Source organism: Henckelia pumila, chromosome 4 (assembly GCF_033568475.1).
Source record: "Henckelia pumila isolate YLH828 chromosome 4, ASM3356847v2, whole genome shotgun sequence".
Taxonomy (NCBI): domain Eukaryota; kingdom Viridiplantae; phylum Streptophyta; class Magnoliopsida; order Lamiales; family Gesneriaceae; genus Henckelia; species Henckelia pumila.
The window spans coordinates 61,520,233-61,536,442 of NC_133123.1; the positions used below are offsets into that span (position 1 = coordinate 61,520,233).

The 16,210-nt window shown below is 39.6% G+C and overlaps 7 non-coding genes and 3 pseudogenes across 7 annotated transcripts; all 10 read right to left on the minus strand.

Annotated features, from left to right (window-relative positions):
* Window positions 1-11,281: 11,281 nt before the first annotated feature.
* On the minus strand, window positions 11,282-11,400 carry LOC140870281 (5S ribosomal RNA). Its single transcript, XR_012147250.1, has one exon. It is a non-coding gene; the product is annotated as a 5S ribosomal RNA (ribosomal RNA).
* Window positions 11,401-11,800: 400 nt separating this feature from the next.
* Window positions 11,801-11,919, minus strand: LOC140869561 (5S ribosomal RNA). The gene has a single exon (XR_012146788.1). It is a non-coding gene; the product is annotated as a 5S ribosomal RNA (ribosomal RNA).
* Window positions 11,920-12,320: 401 nt separating this feature from the next.
* Window positions 12,321-12,439, minus strand: LOC140868495 (5S ribosomal RNA). The gene has a single exon (XR_012145910.1). It is a non-coding gene; the product is annotated as a 5S ribosomal RNA (ribosomal RNA).
* Window positions 12,440-12,838: 399 nt separating this feature from the next.
* On the minus strand, window positions 12,839-12,957 carry LOC140868798 (5S ribosomal RNA). The gene has a single exon (XR_012146199.1). It is a non-coding gene; the product is annotated as a 5S ribosomal RNA (ribosomal RNA).
* A 401-nt stretch (window positions 12,958-13,358) lies between these two features.
* On the minus strand, window positions 13,359-13,476 carry LOC140869082 (5S ribosomal RNA). Its single transcript, XR_012146474.1, has one exon. It is a non-coding gene; the product is annotated as a 5S ribosomal RNA (ribosomal RNA).
* Window positions 13,477-13,875: 399 nt separating this feature from the next.
* Window positions 13,876-13,994, minus strand: LOC140869684 (5S ribosomal RNA; annotated as a pseudogene).
* A 400-nt stretch (window positions 13,995-14,394) lies between these two features.
* On the minus strand, window positions 14,395-14,513 carry LOC140869708 (5S ribosomal RNA; annotated as a pseudogene).
* A 401-nt stretch (window positions 14,514-14,914) lies between these two features.
* LOC140869688 (5S ribosomal RNA) lies at window positions 14,915-15,033 on the minus strand (annotated as a pseudogene).
* A 400-nt stretch (window positions 15,034-15,433) lies between these two features.
* Window positions 15,434-15,552, minus strand: LOC140868694 (5S ribosomal RNA). Its single transcript, XR_012146099.1, has one exon. It is a non-coding gene; the product is annotated as a 5S ribosomal RNA (ribosomal RNA).
* A 401-nt stretch (window positions 15,553-15,953) lies between these two features.
* Window positions 15,954-16,072, minus strand: LOC140868658 (5S ribosomal RNA). Its single transcript, XR_012146065.1, has one exon. It is a non-coding gene; the product is annotated as a 5S ribosomal RNA (ribosomal RNA).
* Between the last annotated feature and the right edge of the window lie 138 nt (window positions 16,073-16,210).

Genomic DNA, 16,210 nt, shown 5'->3' on the forward strand with positions numbered 1-16,210 from the left:
ATAGAAGAATTTGAATATGATCCATGATTTTTTTGGTTAGATGATATGAATTTTCGGTATTTGGAAAAGAAGTGAGAAATGAAATAGTCATTGATCGATTGATTTTAGATTTCTGTGTATTTTGGTTTGAGTATATTCAGGCGAATATATCACCAATCAGAATGATTTTGATTAGAAGTAAGCCAAAACTGTTCAGAAGATGAAAGAAACACAGAAAGTAAACTGAAGTGATGAGAATTCAGTAAAGAATGCCAGATTGAGATATGAATTGAAGCCTCAGATCCGAATGAATGAATTCTATTATGATTGATTATTTGATTGTGTCTGATATTTCCGAAAAAATATATCAGAACTTAAAGAATTGCATAACAATGAATTCAATATTCATTCGATAATTGTTTTATCAGAAGATAAAGCAAATAGAAGTAACAGAATTAGTACATTTTTGAAGTTAAATGTACCGAGAGTTTCCGATGAATTTGAAGATCGTTCACCAGATGAGTTCAGTGATAGTTTGGAAACTCCAAAACTTGAAACGAGATTATAATTTGAAAGAATATTTTGTGAAACTACCATGATGAAACAGTATAGATGGGGTAAACAGGTGGTAATTATGAACAAATTGTTTGACAGTACTGTATACGATGATCTGTCTGTATGATCAAATCACTTAATTGTGATTAGATTCGTTGCAAGATGAACAGTAAGCCAAGAAATAATGTTTCAGATTGAAACATTGGATTTACTATTAAATTGTAATACAGATGATCCGAAGACTTTGAGTACTTGTTGAGGTAAAGGTACAGTATATTATCCTTGAATTGGAAGAATAGTCGAAGAAGATGAATTGAATTTTGGAGAATGAATTTTTTTTTATTTGATATAATACCGATTATCAACAGCTCTGGATACTTTGACATCTGTGACTATAGCATATTATACTTTAATTTATAGATAGTCCGAATAGACTAATCAGATTTTGCAGATACATTGTATGAGATGTGCATAACAGCTATCTATTCAGATCTGTGAAGAAGATAGAGATATGATGAAAGTACAGGAATGATTAAAATCTATTGTCAGAATTAAGACTTCAGATTTATTCGATAGAATGTGGCATCGATTGATTGATTGATGTTCTGAGAATTGGTTATATGTGATTGCATTATACCATTCTTCAATTGATGGATTATCTGAGTCGATTTTCCAGATATTGAGAATATTCTCAGAACTTTAATACCTGATTCAATATTACTGGACTTGATGTGTTGCCACTTAATGATTATAATTCCTGTAACAGCTATTGAGCCGATTTTGAAATAATGCTATGCTGATATGATGGAAAGAAATCTGATTTCGTTATGTTGAAATGATACTACTGAAGTATATGACATCAGATCAGATATGATTTGTCGATATCCAATCAGATTTGATTTGGGAACACAAAGATGATAAATAGGAATCTGTATGAAACGAGAATAATGAAGACGAGTCAGAGTAAATAATTGAATGATAGTTATAATTTTGAAGCTGAAACTGATTCGTTAAGCGAAAGAGTTATTTTTGAAACATCATTCAATTCAGAATTGAGAAAGAACAGAGTTGTTTTACAAATTTAGAATATGAAGTTGAATACGGATATTGAAGCAACGAAATGAATGATAGCGTAGACTTGATATGTTCTATACAGAACATTGAATGATATTCAGAAAGAAACAAGTCGACACAAATACTGAACTTCATTGAATAAGATGTCAGATGGAATTGAAGATGGGAAATATTTATTCTTTTCAGCTTGATACAATGAATCTGAATTGTTTCACGTATCTAAAGTAAGGAAGTATTGATAGATTCTTTATGTGTACTTGAATCAGACAAGAGGAATAATGAAAAGATTCTGAGGTAAGTCGAATATTCGACAGATTCTTGATTTAGAATAGAAACAACTCAGAGAGAATTCTTTTCAATACTTAGAATACAACTGAACAGATTAGAGTTAGATTATTGAAGTGAGAATAACTTCAGATAATCATTTAGTCTCTCAGACTTGATATTTGGTTCGACTACGATTTCGAGGACGAAATAATTTCTTAAAAGGGAGGAATTGTAAGGCCCAAAAATATTAAATTATTAATTATGGGATTTGAGAATTAAATTCCATATTATGGGATAATATTGATTTGAGAAGTTATGAAAATGATAAATTTAATTTCGGAGCCGAAAATATTTAATTTGAGAATTTACGGATTTTGAGAATTAAATTCCGAGAATTCTTAAATTAAGAGAATAAATATTCGATTTGAATATTTATGGAATTTAAGATTAAATTCCATGTTTCGGGAATTAAAGAAGATTAATTTTGACAATACAACTCGATCAAGGACTGATTTGCAAATATCAAAGTTGAAGGGCTCGAATGCAAAAGGCCGGAATTATTTAATTAATCCGAATTTATTTAATTTTAATTCGAGAATATTTAATTTGGGAATATTTAGAGTTTTGATTTAAATTCTAATATTCTTAAATTATTTAGGATTGAAATTGAATTAAAAAGAAGGTCGAGGACTGAATTGAAATTACTGAAGACTTGAGGGACTAACTTGAAATTTATTCAATATCTATCCGATTTAATCAGATTTCTCAGCATGTACACGTGCATATGTTAAAATGAATTCAGAATTGAGAGTTGAGAAAGCCGAGACCTTCGATTCCTTTTTCTTTCCAATTTTCAAAACCCCGTAACTATTGATCCGATCGTCCGATTTCGATTCCGAAAGATGTTCTGGAATCCTTGCGACGAGGACTTCGATTTGATGTAAGTATTGTGAGGTTTTTGATAGATTTTTAAATCATTATATTGGAAAGATCAGATGTTGAGCATGAATATTGGTTTTCAATGGTTTATGTAGTTCCGTATCGATGTCGAATCGGTTATTTGATGTTGTATGAATTCCAATGAGTTTTTACAGCATGTATCTCGAATGTATACTTCTGATATGCTGCGAATATGATGTTATGTTGCTGATATGTTGATTAGAAGCCATAATTGAAGTTGAAAATGGTTTCGATATTTTGTCGGTTATCGATTTTTAATCGCTACGCTGTCGATTCGTGTTTTGAGACTAGTTTGATAGCTGATTATCGAGATGAGATGTTCTTTGATATGTTGATGATTATAGATGTTGGTATGAAGAGTTGAATGATAATGAACGGATATGAAAATCTGTATTAATGGAGTTGAAATTAGAAATGAATTCAATATCGTAACGATTCCCGATTGTCAATATCTACGATGCTCGGTTATGTTTTGAAACCATACTGATAGTCTACGATTGAGCCAATGATCTTGGGATTGTATACTGATTTTGTTACATGGTAATCTTTACATTTCAGACGTGATACGAGCTCAATCAACTCAAGAGGTCGGATTGTGAACCGAGAAAGTTCGCTTGAGGTTTGAAATGAATTTGATTGAATCTGTGTTGATGATTTTGACTCGATTCTGAAATGAATGAATTGAACGAAGCTTGATGTGAATGTTTTGAGGTTGCAGTTCAGATTTGAAGAATTCAGAACAGAAGAATACGAAGGTAAAAGTGGACTACTACTTGAATGAGATTATAACTCGAGATGGTTTATATCGAGTTCCCTAAATCACATACTTATTTGCTTAATTGCTTTTCTATGCTCTTCTATGATTTATTGAATGAGTATTAGATGTTAATGAATGCTCTTGTGATGATATATATTGCATTCATCTTGAAAGACTTATTCTTTGATTTTGAAATGAACGAAAACGTTCGAATAGACGATTTGAGGGATTATATATGTATGACCTGGGTGGTTGACGTAGCCTAGCGTCTGAAATGCATATGTAGTGGCTTCAAAGTCTAGAGAAGTAAGATAAGTAGCCCCACCTCGATTGGGAGAGTCGGTGGTTAGCTATGATATCTTCTTCTCGGGATCCCAACCGACGAGATAAGAGATGAACCTTGTTTTAAAATATGCATTGTTTTTATTTATATCATGAGCTTGATATATGTTTATATGCATGTTTAGTTGCTTTTACTGGGAAATATATTTCTCACCGGAGTTATCTGGCTATTGTTATGTTGTATGTGTCATGGCAATAGGCGGGAGTGGAACAGGGCAAAGGAGATCTTGAAGAACAAGGGATGAGAGAATAGCGTGATGATCCGAGTTTAGATATTTGTGTGAGCTGTCAATGTTAGAGTTGAGTCCAAAAACATGAGTATGTTATAGCTACTTGTACCAGGACTTGTTGGTTATCAAGTTGTTGTCTTGCTGATGTATATAGGATTGGAAATGATGTTGTAAATCCTTAAGACAACATGATGTAGCTTAATCTTTATTGTATAACAATGCTTCTTGCATGTTTGTGAGCCTTTATTATTATGATTGTAAGGCCTTGTTATGATCTAGTTCCATCAATTGTATAACATGTTGGAATGCATGTTAGTTGTTGATATTGATTAGATCATGTGTGAACTGAAGCTAGATGTAAATGCATGAAGGAACTCATTCTTGACAGCAAAAGTTTCTCCTGTTATTTTCTTGGAAATGAGCTCGCTCGATCGGTGCAATGTCACGGATCGAGCGAGGCTCTGGATTTGGAAATAGAAAGTTGAGCATATTTGGCTCGCTCGATCGGTGAAATGTCACGGATCGAGCAAGGCCAAAACTAGAACACAACCGAGAGATTGAGCTGCAGGGCTCGCTCGATCGGTAGCTTTTCACCGATCGAGCGAGGTGCTCATTTTAAATTTTTTTTTTTTTTAACTTTGTTTAGACTTTGATTCTTTGTCTATTAATTACAATGATTTGATTAATGAGAGATTAGAACTCGGGTCGTCACAATATTTCAATCAATAAGATCGCTACGAGTTCAAATTCCAGAATCAGACATTGAGTCTCAAACGTCTTTGGTTGCCTCAAAGTATAAGCCATCACATGCTTCCTCTAAATAGGAATAGATTCCAAATCTCGATAAGAAATATGATGTACTGAAGATCATCAATATAGAAAGAACAAATAATACTTATCTCATAAGATTCGGTTCAGACGAAAAAAAGACGCTTCATTCGGTTAACTAAGCAATCGGCTTCACAAACGATAAGAATTCCTCGATAAATCTGCTATTGGAACTCGATAGACTCGTAAATATTCAAATATCATTCATTGATCTAGATCTCGGCCCAAATCATAACAGCTTCGATTTTTCGGTGATCAGCAGAAATCTCGTCTCCAGAGATAAAATAATCGTCAGGACATCTCGATCCTGTCAAGATTCGTACTTCGACAAAATATCAAATACTGCTCGGCTCGCAAAATATGTAAACAATTCTCAAATACTCTGAAATATCGGTGCTACTCTTTGAATAAATAAGAAAATCATCGGTCGAAATAATCATGAACTCAGCTAGTCACATCTGGAGGATTCGGTTCGTAAGATTCATAAATGCTGCAGTAACACCTATCAATTCAAACAGCGTGGCAAAATTCAAAGTGGTCATACCTTGTTCTGAATTCGGTCTCTGGACATCTTTCTTTTCAATTTCTCAGCTGATGATATCCTTGTCTCTAATCAGAGCTGAATTCAATCGGAATAATTCAGAGGCATTTCGAGAATCTCATTCGGAATAACATCAGCAAACTCCTCTGGTATAACAACCAATTCGGGCTGAATTTTTAGAACATCAACTGCCATTATCGATAACTCCTTCGCAATTTCTATAACAAACGGTCATCAATAGAACAAATATCAAAGGAAACTTTGAATCGAGAATCCTTACCGAAAGGTTTCCATTCAGATACTAGTTCGAATCGGATCTTGATTGTTATCTGAAATCAACTCCTCGATTGCCCTATACTCAGTTAAACATCTATACAGGAAATATAATCAAATTATGATAACTTAATACAATACTGCTCAGTTCAATCAAGTTCTCATCAAATCGAAGTTCAAAATTTTTGGACTAACCTCGAAGAAAACCATTCATCATCTCAAAAACAAATGATAGCAACAACAATAATCAAAAGCTTGGAAGACATAGTTGCATCATAATAAATTCCTCAATAAGAAGGTGAGGAGCTCATCAATATTTATCAATTCGAAAGAAAAGAAAAACTCATAATCGACGGTTACATGCTATGTCATCATCAATTGCAGCCTGAGTCTGTTTTTTGAAAAGAGAGAGGACTACGTAATGTTTCCTCGGACATTGATTCAAATTCTGAATAATTCCAATGGGTTCTGTTGTGGTGGTTTAAGAGAATGAACATTTTGAGGTCGCTCGAAACCACGTTGAGGACAATCCTAACATAGTTTCTGGGATGATGACAGGTATGCCAGCTTCCTCGAATACCATGGAACTGTTCACTGGGTTGTCGACCTCCAAAACTACTGCAAGTCACATCTGAATATCCTGAATTCTGTCCTAAGCCGATCTGTTTTCTAATCACTGGAACTAGAAGAACCATTCCCCGGTTCCTTGAATTGTTTTCCCTTCGGTTGTAGATGATCTCTTGTGATGTTACTTCGATATCTGGTCGATTGCTGGATCGGACTTTCAAATCTGATACATCACTAGTCGAATTCGGTGGTCATTGGTGTCATCCAAGGAATCAAACATCTGATTGATCTCTTCTAACCAGCTTTCACATTCTAAGAAATTCTCAGCACTCTTCAGAGTCGGCATATTAAATAATTGAAACCTTATCAGTAAGATTCCATCGGTGTCAGAGTAATATCCATCAAATCAGTCGCAGTACTATTCTATTCAATCGGGATTCGGGCTGGTACATTTTTATTCAATAATCAACGAAAGTCATATCTCATATTCATGAGAATTAGGACACATAATATCTCATAAACTCAATTCACAGTTCGGTGTCCATCAATCTCTGTTCGATTAACTCATTCCAGCTCAAGAGAACTCGGATTCAATCGGAATTTAATTACAGTTCATATCTCAAGCAATTCATTCTTTTCAATTAAAATCACATAATCATGTAATTCAAGTAACTCATAAATAATAAAGCATGCTTTCAATTAAATCAAATAATCATGCTTCGAAAATTAAATCACAACTCGTGTAATTAAATTAACTCGAGAATTGAAAAATCATGCTCGCATAGAATTCAATTAATCAATTCAATAAGTCAATCACATGCGAGAATTCAATTCATGCGGACTCGATCTACCCCGCTCACTCTAATTCAATTCAAGATCTTATCTCTCTGATACTACTTAATGTGAGGACCCGGATTCTAATCATCTAATCAAAATGAAGCTATCAATCATCCACAACAAACTAAGGCTTAAAGCCAAAAAAAAAAAAAAAATTATTTTTTTTTAAAAGGGCATGCACGGACCCCGGACACCTTCTGTGCCTGGGTCCGTGCATTAAACTGCACAAAACCAACTTCTGCATAAATAATGCACGGACTCTGTGCAGCCTCCGTGCCCGGGTCCGTACCCAACATAACAAATCAATAATTTTCTGTCTTGGAACGAACCCACACGGACCCATACACGGATCTAGGCACGGGGTCTGTGCATGAACAATTCCGGAACACTAAAAAAATGCGAAGGTATACGGACCCTTACCAGGACCTAAGCACGGGGTCCGTGCCCTGCTATTTTCCAGAAAAATAAAACTTCAACAGCAGAACATGCAATCCAACTCCACCTCAAATCATAAATATCAACATAAAACATGCATAAATTCAGTACATGATAGTTCTAAGGTTGTACAAAAACCAATCTAGTAGAACATACATCAACCTAAGTTCTACAAACCAAAATACAACAAGTACAACGAGATTGAAATCAAATTTAGACATTCTAAACCAAGCCCTCACTCTATCATTCCCCAACTCGATCTAGTCATGCTTCCTGTGACTCGAACCTTCATAACCTGTTATCAAGCACACATACAAACAAGACAACAGCCGGATAACTCCGGTGAGAATAATATTCCTAGTAAAAGAGACAAACAGGCAGCAGCAACTAATAACTCAAATATGAAATGAAATCAACTAGACATGCAATTCATGTAGTAATTCAACAACATGAATATAATAACCATACAATTCAAAATGCATTAAAATGCAATGCATGTCATCGGGGTTTAAGATTGTTTAAATCGGATACTCAAAGGAATTTCGTTTTCGAATCGTCGATTGGGATCCTGAGGCCAAGATATCACCACAACTCACCGACCCTCCCTTTCGAGGTGAATGTAGTACATCTTGTGCCTCTAGACTTTGGAGCACTATAAAGAGTTATTTTAAAATCGCAGCCATTGGATAACTCGACCAATGCCACTCAATTATAGCCCCCAAATCATCTAATCAAAAACTGGCAACTTAGCCATTCAATTCTCGAATCAAAAGAGGCTCAATATGAATGCATATGGAAATCGGAATACATTCATACCATTCAATTCAAGTACGCAATCAATCAAAACAATTAAACATGCATGTATGTGATTTTAGGGACTCGAGAGTTAATCAAAAACTCGAGTATTCATCTGTAGTAGCCCGAACCCTAATTGAGTAATTAAAGGATTAATGCTAATTAAATAAATTGGGGATTGGACGGATCGGAAGCTCCGATCGGGATCAGAAGCTCCGATGAGGATTGGAGGCACCGATGATATTACGTCATCCATGACGTGTGGCTGGATCGGAAGCTCCGATCAGGACCGGAGGCTCCGATCACCCCTATCCGGAGTCATCAAGTGATATTTTGACACGTGGCAGATCAGGATCTTCGGAAGCTCCGATGGCAGGATCGGATGTTCCGATCCAGGTTCGGACGTTCCGATCGAGGATCGGAGGCTCCGATCGTTGTCTATAAATAAAAGGCCGAGACTTCATTTCTCCTTGCCAATTCCGGATTTCCTCTCTATTTCTAGTCATATTTGAGCTGTTCTAGTCTTCTTAGGCTTGGTCCGGAGGTCGGAGAGGCGTTCGATAGTCGTAGCGGAGTTGTGCCCAAGTTCTGGAGGCATCGACATCAAAGGGCTAACGACGGACGAAGGTATAGCTTTTGCTTCCTATAAATATTTAGGAGTATGCAATAGCTTAGTTAAGGCTTTTAGAGCACTTTGATGATAGTAGTATCATTTCGCTGTGTAGGCGGACTTTAGGCTTGGACTTAGAGCTGGTAGTGCCTACCTGGTATTTGAGGTACGAAAGTACTGTTCGAGATATCCTGACTGAGTATGCATGTATTATGTGACCGCATGATTTATATGCCATGATATTATGCTGCATTCATTTGCATCTTGCTGTATCTCCTTCGAGATGTCTGTAGTAGGGTTGTACCCTATCCTGTTAGTGGATGGACTTCCATCGATTTGGGTCCGGCGTATCCACAGTTATCTCGGTATGGGAGCCACCTCCTGAAGCGACGGCACAGCGTGCTACATACCAGGGCCCGGTCTGTCTCTGTTATCTGATCCTTGACCTCGAGTCTATAGGGAGTTCACTTTGCATGCATGTATACTCATACTCTCGCACTGAGCGTTTTATGCTCACGTCTCGTACTCTGTATTTTCTGGACACCCTATTCCATGGGGCAGGTTTGCGATTGGACGAGGAGGGTGGATCCAGGAGGGGCTAGTCAGTGGTTGGCCAGCTGGAGCTTCGTCTAGGCTTTATTACTGTTGTTTGGGTTTATACAGCTATTCGATTTGGTTGTATATTATTGGATAATTACAGATTCCTTTTCTTGGGATTGTATAATGTTATTGGTTTCCGCAGTTTTATTCTGATATCTGTTTTCTTAAGTTAATTGCATGCCTAAGTTCTGTTTAGTAGGTGATCTGGGTAAGGGTCACTACATCATCCCTTTGAACTCGATGTCGTCATTTACCTTTTCTTCGATCCGATTGGTGCTCCAAATCTTGAATTCAACACCAATAATAATTTCTCAATCAATATTCATTCAACTATTCAAGTCAATCAATCTTCGAAATAAAATTCAATACAAACCGTTCTTCAACTTCCAATGAATCAACCTTCAATTCTTGTTCAAGCCCAACTAACTTCAACCAAATCTGAAATGAAGATTAATATAGGCCCGTTATCAACTTCTCTATTCAAACAAAACCCAAATCGATCAATTCAAATGAGACAATATTCAAAACTCGAACCGGCGGCATAACGGCTATAAATTCGAATATCCGGAAATACAATAATCAATATATCCATCCAAACAACTCATAAAAACAATCATTCCTCCAATTAAACTCAATCCCAACCAATCTCAAAATACCCATTTTCGAATTAACCTTCAAAAATTCATAATAAATCCAAACTTCGTTCTTTTTCCAAACCGACTTCGAATACACGATCTATGCTAGCCCAAGAACAACATATCCAAAAATCATTCGATTCCAACAACATCCGAAAAATAAAGTATGTCCAATCAAAGAAATACTTACGTTAAAATGAAGCCCTTGTTGCCGGGATCGCGAAACCACCTTCGAAATAAAAATCTACCGGTCGGATCGAGCACAAAATCGATGGAGAAAGCTTGGAGATGGGCGGCTATGGAGGTTGGGGTTCTCGGTTCTTGTTGGGAGAGGGAGAGGAAGAAAATGAATGGGTGTTGATTAGTCAACCCACTAACTCCAACATTATATATATATATATATATATATATATATATATATTCCATTTTGCACTTTGGTCCCCAAACTTCTCCAATAATTGCAATTCAAACCCTAATCAAGTATCAATTAAGTCCTCAAATTTCTTAATTTCCAATTATCAATATTTATTTCTTAAAATCTCGGTTATGCTAATTTTGGGGCGTTACAGGTGTATTAGTGCTGCTATGATCGCACCCAACAGTGAATGAATTCTTTATTTTTTTGTCTCTCGAATTGCGGATCAGAGGAACAGGAGCTGCAGTTTCAAACGGACATAACTTTTGATCGGCTGAGAGTAACTGGAGCTTCAGCCTGCTCACGCGAAGCTCCACTCGATACCTATAGTGCGTATCTCAGTTATAGAGATGGAGACGCTCAAATTCCAATGGAGATGGTCGTTCGGGGCATTTTTCCCGTATGTCGCGCTGGGAACCACCGAGGCGGCCCGTGTCACCCAGATCGCACGTTCACATCGTATGATTCAGTTTATTGCATCTTTTCTATCCGCGGATTGGACTGCAAGAGTCGGAAATAGGACGGCGAGGAATCGAAAGAACAAGAAGTACGAGTAAGAAAAAAAGAAATTAATAAAAAAAGGGGTGCAACACGAGGACTTCCCAGAGAGTCACCCATCCTAGTACTGCTCTCGCCCAAGCACGCTTCACTTCGGAGTTCTGAAGGGATCCGGTGCATTAGTGCTGGTATGATCGCACCCAATAGTGAATGAATTCTTTATTGTTTTGTCTCTCGAATTGTGGATTGGAGGAACATGAGCTTCAGTTTTAAACGGACATAACTTTCGATCGGCTAAGAGTTACGGGAGCTTCAGCCTACTCACACAAAGCTCCTCTCGATACCTACAACAAGTATCTCGGTCTAAGAGACGGAGACGCTCAAATTACAACCCAGAGATGGACTTTTGGGGTGTTTTTCCGATAGGGCGCACTGGGACCCCCCAAAGCGGCCCGCGTCACCCAGATCGCACGTTCACGTAGTGTGATTAAGTCTATTGCATCGTTTCTATCCGCGGATTGGACTGAAAGAGTCGGAAATAGGACGGCGAGGAATCGGAAAAACAAGAAGTACGAGTAAGAAAAAAAGAAATTAATGAAAAAGGGGTGCAACACGAGGACTTCCCAGGGGGACACCCATCCTAGTACTGCTCTCGCCCAAGCACGCTTAACTTCGGAGTTCTGTTGGGATCCGGTGCATTAGTACTGGTATGATCGCACCCAACAGTGAATGAATTCTTTATTGTTTTGTCTCTCGAATTGCGGATCGGAGGAACAGGAGCTGCAGTTTCAAACGGACATAACTTTCGATCTGCTGAGAGTCACAGGAGCTTCAGCCTGCTCACGCGAAGCTCCTCTCGATACCTACAGCGCGTATCTCGGTCTAAGAGATGGAGAAGATCAAATTCAAAGCCGGATATGGTCTTTGGGAGCATTTTTCCCGTAGGGCGTGCTGGGACCCACCGAAATGGCCCGCGTCACCCAGATCACACGTTCACGTCGTGCGATTTATTCTATTGCATCTTTTCTATCCGTGGATTGGACTGAAAGAGTCGGAAATAGGATGAAGAGGAATCGGAAGAACAAGATGTACGAGTAAGAGAAAAAGAAACTAATAAAAAAAGGGGTGCAAGACGAGGACTTCCCAGGGGGTCACCCATCCTAGTACTGCTCTTGCCCAAGCACGCATAACTTCGGAGTTCTGATGGGATTCGGTGCATTAGTGCTGGTATGATCGCACCCAACAGTGAATGAATTCTTTATTTTTTTTCTCTCAAATTGTGGATCGGAGGAACAGGAGCTGCAGTTTCAAATGGACTTAACTTTCGATCGGCTCAGAGTTACTGGAGCTTCAGCCTGCTCACGCGAAGCTCCACTCGATACCTATAGTGCGTATCTTGGTTAAAGAGATGGAGACGCTCAAATTCCAAAATGGATATGGTCTTTCGGGGCATTTTTCCCGTATGTCGCGCTGGGACCCACCGAAGCGGCCCGCGTCACCCAGATCGCACGTTCACGTCGTGTGATTCAGTCTATTGCATCTTTTCTATCCGCGGATTGAACTGAAACATTCGAAAATAGGACGGAGAGGAATCGGAAGAACAAGATGTACGAGTAAGAAAAAAAGAAACTATAAAAAAAAGGGTGCAACACGAGGACTTCCCAGGGGGTCACCCATCCTAGTATTGCTCTTGCCCAAGCACGCATAACTTCGGAGTTCTAATGGGATCTGGTGCATTAGTGCTGGTATGATCGCATCCAACAATAAATGAATTCTTTATTTTTTTGTCTCTCGAATTGCGGATCGGAGGAACAGGAGTTGCAATTTCAAACGGACATAACTTTCGAGCGGCTGAGAGTTACTGGAGCTTCATCCTTCTCATGCGAAATTCCACTCGATACCTATAGTGCGTATCTCGGTTAAAGAGACAGAGACACTCAAATTACAAAATGGAGATGTTCTTTCGGGGCAATTTTCCCGTATGTCACGCTGGGACCCACCGAAGCGGCCTGCGTCACCCAGATCGCACGTTCACATCGTATGATTCAGTCTATTGCATCTTTTCTATCTGCGGATTGGACTGAAAGAGTCGGAAATAGGACGGCGAGGAATCGAAAGAACAAGAAGTACGAGTAAGAAAAAAATAAATTAATAAAAAAAGGGGTGCAACACGAGGACTTCCCAGGGGATCACCCATCCTAGTACTGCTCTAGCCCAAGCATGCTTAACTTCGGAGTTCTGACGGGATCCGGTGCATTAGTGCTGGTATGATCCACCCAACAGTAAATGAATTCTTTATTGTTTTGTCTCTCAAATTGCGGATCGGTGGAACAGGAGCTGCAGTTCAAACGGACATAACTTTCGATCGGCTAAGAGTTATGGGAGCTTCAGCCTGCTCACGCGAAGCTCCTCTCAAAACCTACAGCAAGTATCTCGGTCTAAGAGACGGAGATGATCAAATTACTACCCGGAGATGGTCTTTCGGGGCGTTGTTCTCGTATGGCGCGCTGGGACCCACCGAAGCGGCCCGCGTCACCCAGATCGCACGTTCACGTCGTGTGATTAAGTCTAATTGCATCTTTTCTATCCGCGGATTGGACTGAAAGAGTCGGAAATAGGACGGCGAGGATTCGGAAAAACAAGAAGTACGAGTAAGAAAAAAAAAATTAATGAAAAAGGGGTTCAAGACAAGGACTTCCCAGGGGGTCACCCATTCTAATTCTACTCTCGCCCAAGCACGCTTAACTTCGGAGTTCTGATGTGATCCGGTGCATTAGTGATGGTATGATCGCACAATTAGTGAATGAATACTTTATTGTTTTGTCTCTCGAATTGCAGATCGGAGGAACAAGAGCTGCAGTTTCAAACGGACATAACTTTCGATCTGCTGAGAGTTACGGAAGCTTCATCCTGCTCACGTGAAGCTCGTCTCGATACCCACAGCGCGTATCTCAGTCTAAGAGACGGAGAAGCTCAAATTCAAACCCGAAGATGGTCTTTGGGGGAATTTTTCCCGTAGGGCGCGCTGGGACTCAGCAAAGTGGCCCGCGTCACCCAGATCGCACGTTCACGTCGTGTGATTCAGTCTATTGCATCTTTTCTATCCGTGGATTGGACTGAAATAGTCGAAAATAGAACGGAGAGGAATCGGAAGAACAAGATGTACGTGTAAGAAAAAAAGAAACTAATAAAAAAAGGGGTGCAACACGAGGACTTCCCAGGGGGTCACCCATCCTAGTACTGCTCTTACCCAAGCACGCATAACTTCGGAGTTGTCAAGGGATCCGGTGCATTAGTGTTGCTATGATCGCACCCAACAATGAATGAATTCTTTATTGTTTTGTCTCTCGAATTGCGGATCGCAAGAACAGGAGCTGCAGTTTCAAACGGACATAACTTTCGATCGGCTGAGAGTTACTGGAGCTTCAGCCTGCTCACGCGAAGCTCCACTCGATACCTATATTGCGTGTCTCGGTTAAAGAGATGAAGACGCTCAAATTCCAAAATGGAGATGGTCTTTCGGGGAATTTTCCCGTATGTCGCGCTGGGACCCACTGAAGCGGCCCGTGTCACCCAGATCGCATGTTCACATCGTATGATTCTGTTTATTGCATCTTTTCTATCCGCGGATTGGACTGCAAGAATCGGAAATAGGACGGCGAGGAATCGAAAGAACAAGAAGTACGAGTAAGAAAAAAAAGAAATTAATGAAAAAAGGTGTGTAACAAGAGGACTTCCCAGGGGGTCAGCCCTCCTAGTACTGCTCTCGCCCAGGCACGCTTAAATTCGGAGTTCTGATGGGATCTGGTGCATTAGTGATGGTATGATCGCACCCAACAGTGAATAAATTCTTTATTGTTTTGTCTCTCGAATTGCGGATCGGAGGAATAGGAGCTGCAGTTTCAAACGGACATAACTTTTGATCGGCTAAGAGTTACGGGAGCTTTAGCTTGCTCACACGAAGCTCCTCTCGATACCTACAGAATGTATCTCGATCTAAGAGACGGAGACGCTCAAAGTACAACCCGGAGATGGTCTTTCGGGGCATTTTTCCCGTAGGGTGCGCTGGGACCCATCGAAGCGGCCCACGTCACCCAGATCGCACGTTCACGTCATGTGTTTAAGTCTATTGCATCTTTTCTATCCGCGGATTGGACTGAAAGAGTCGGAAATAGGACAGCGAGGAATCGGAAAAACAAGAAGTACGAGTAAAAAAAAAAGAAATTAATGAAAAAGGGGTGTAATACGAGGACTTCCCAAAGGGTCAACCATCCTAGAACTGCTCTCTCCCAAGCACGCTTAACTTCGGAGTTCTGATGGGATCCGGTGCATTAGTGCTGGTATGATCGCACCCAACAGCGAATGAATTCTTTATTGTTTTGTCTCTCGAATTGCGGATCGGAGGAACAGGAGCTGCAGTTTCAAACGGACATAACTTTCGATCTGCTGAGAGTTACGGGAGCTTCAGCCTGCTCACGCGAAGCTCTTCTCGATACCTACAGTGCGTATCTCGGTCTAAGAGATGGAGTAGCTCAAATTAAAACCCGGAGATTGTCTTTGGGGGCATTTTTCCCGTAGGTTGCGCTGGGACCCACCGAAGTGGCCCGCGTCACCCAGATCGCACGTTCACATCGTGTGATTTAGTCTATTGCATCTTTTCTATCTGCGGATTGGACTGAAAGAGTCGGAAATATGACGGAGAGGAATCGGAAGAACAAGATGTACGAGTAAGAAAAAAAGAAACTAATAAAAAAAGGGGTGCAACACGAGGACTTCCCGGGGGGTCACCCATCCTAGTACTGCTCTTGCCCTAGCACGCATAACTTCGGAGTTCAGATGGGATCCGGTGCATTAGTGATGGTATGATCGCATCCAACAGTGAATGAATTCTTTATTTTTTTGTCTCTCGAATTGCGCATCGGAGGAACAGAAGCTGCAGTTTCAAACAGACATAACTATCGATCGGCTGAGAGTTACTGGGGCTTCAGCCTGCTCACGCGAAGCTCCACTCG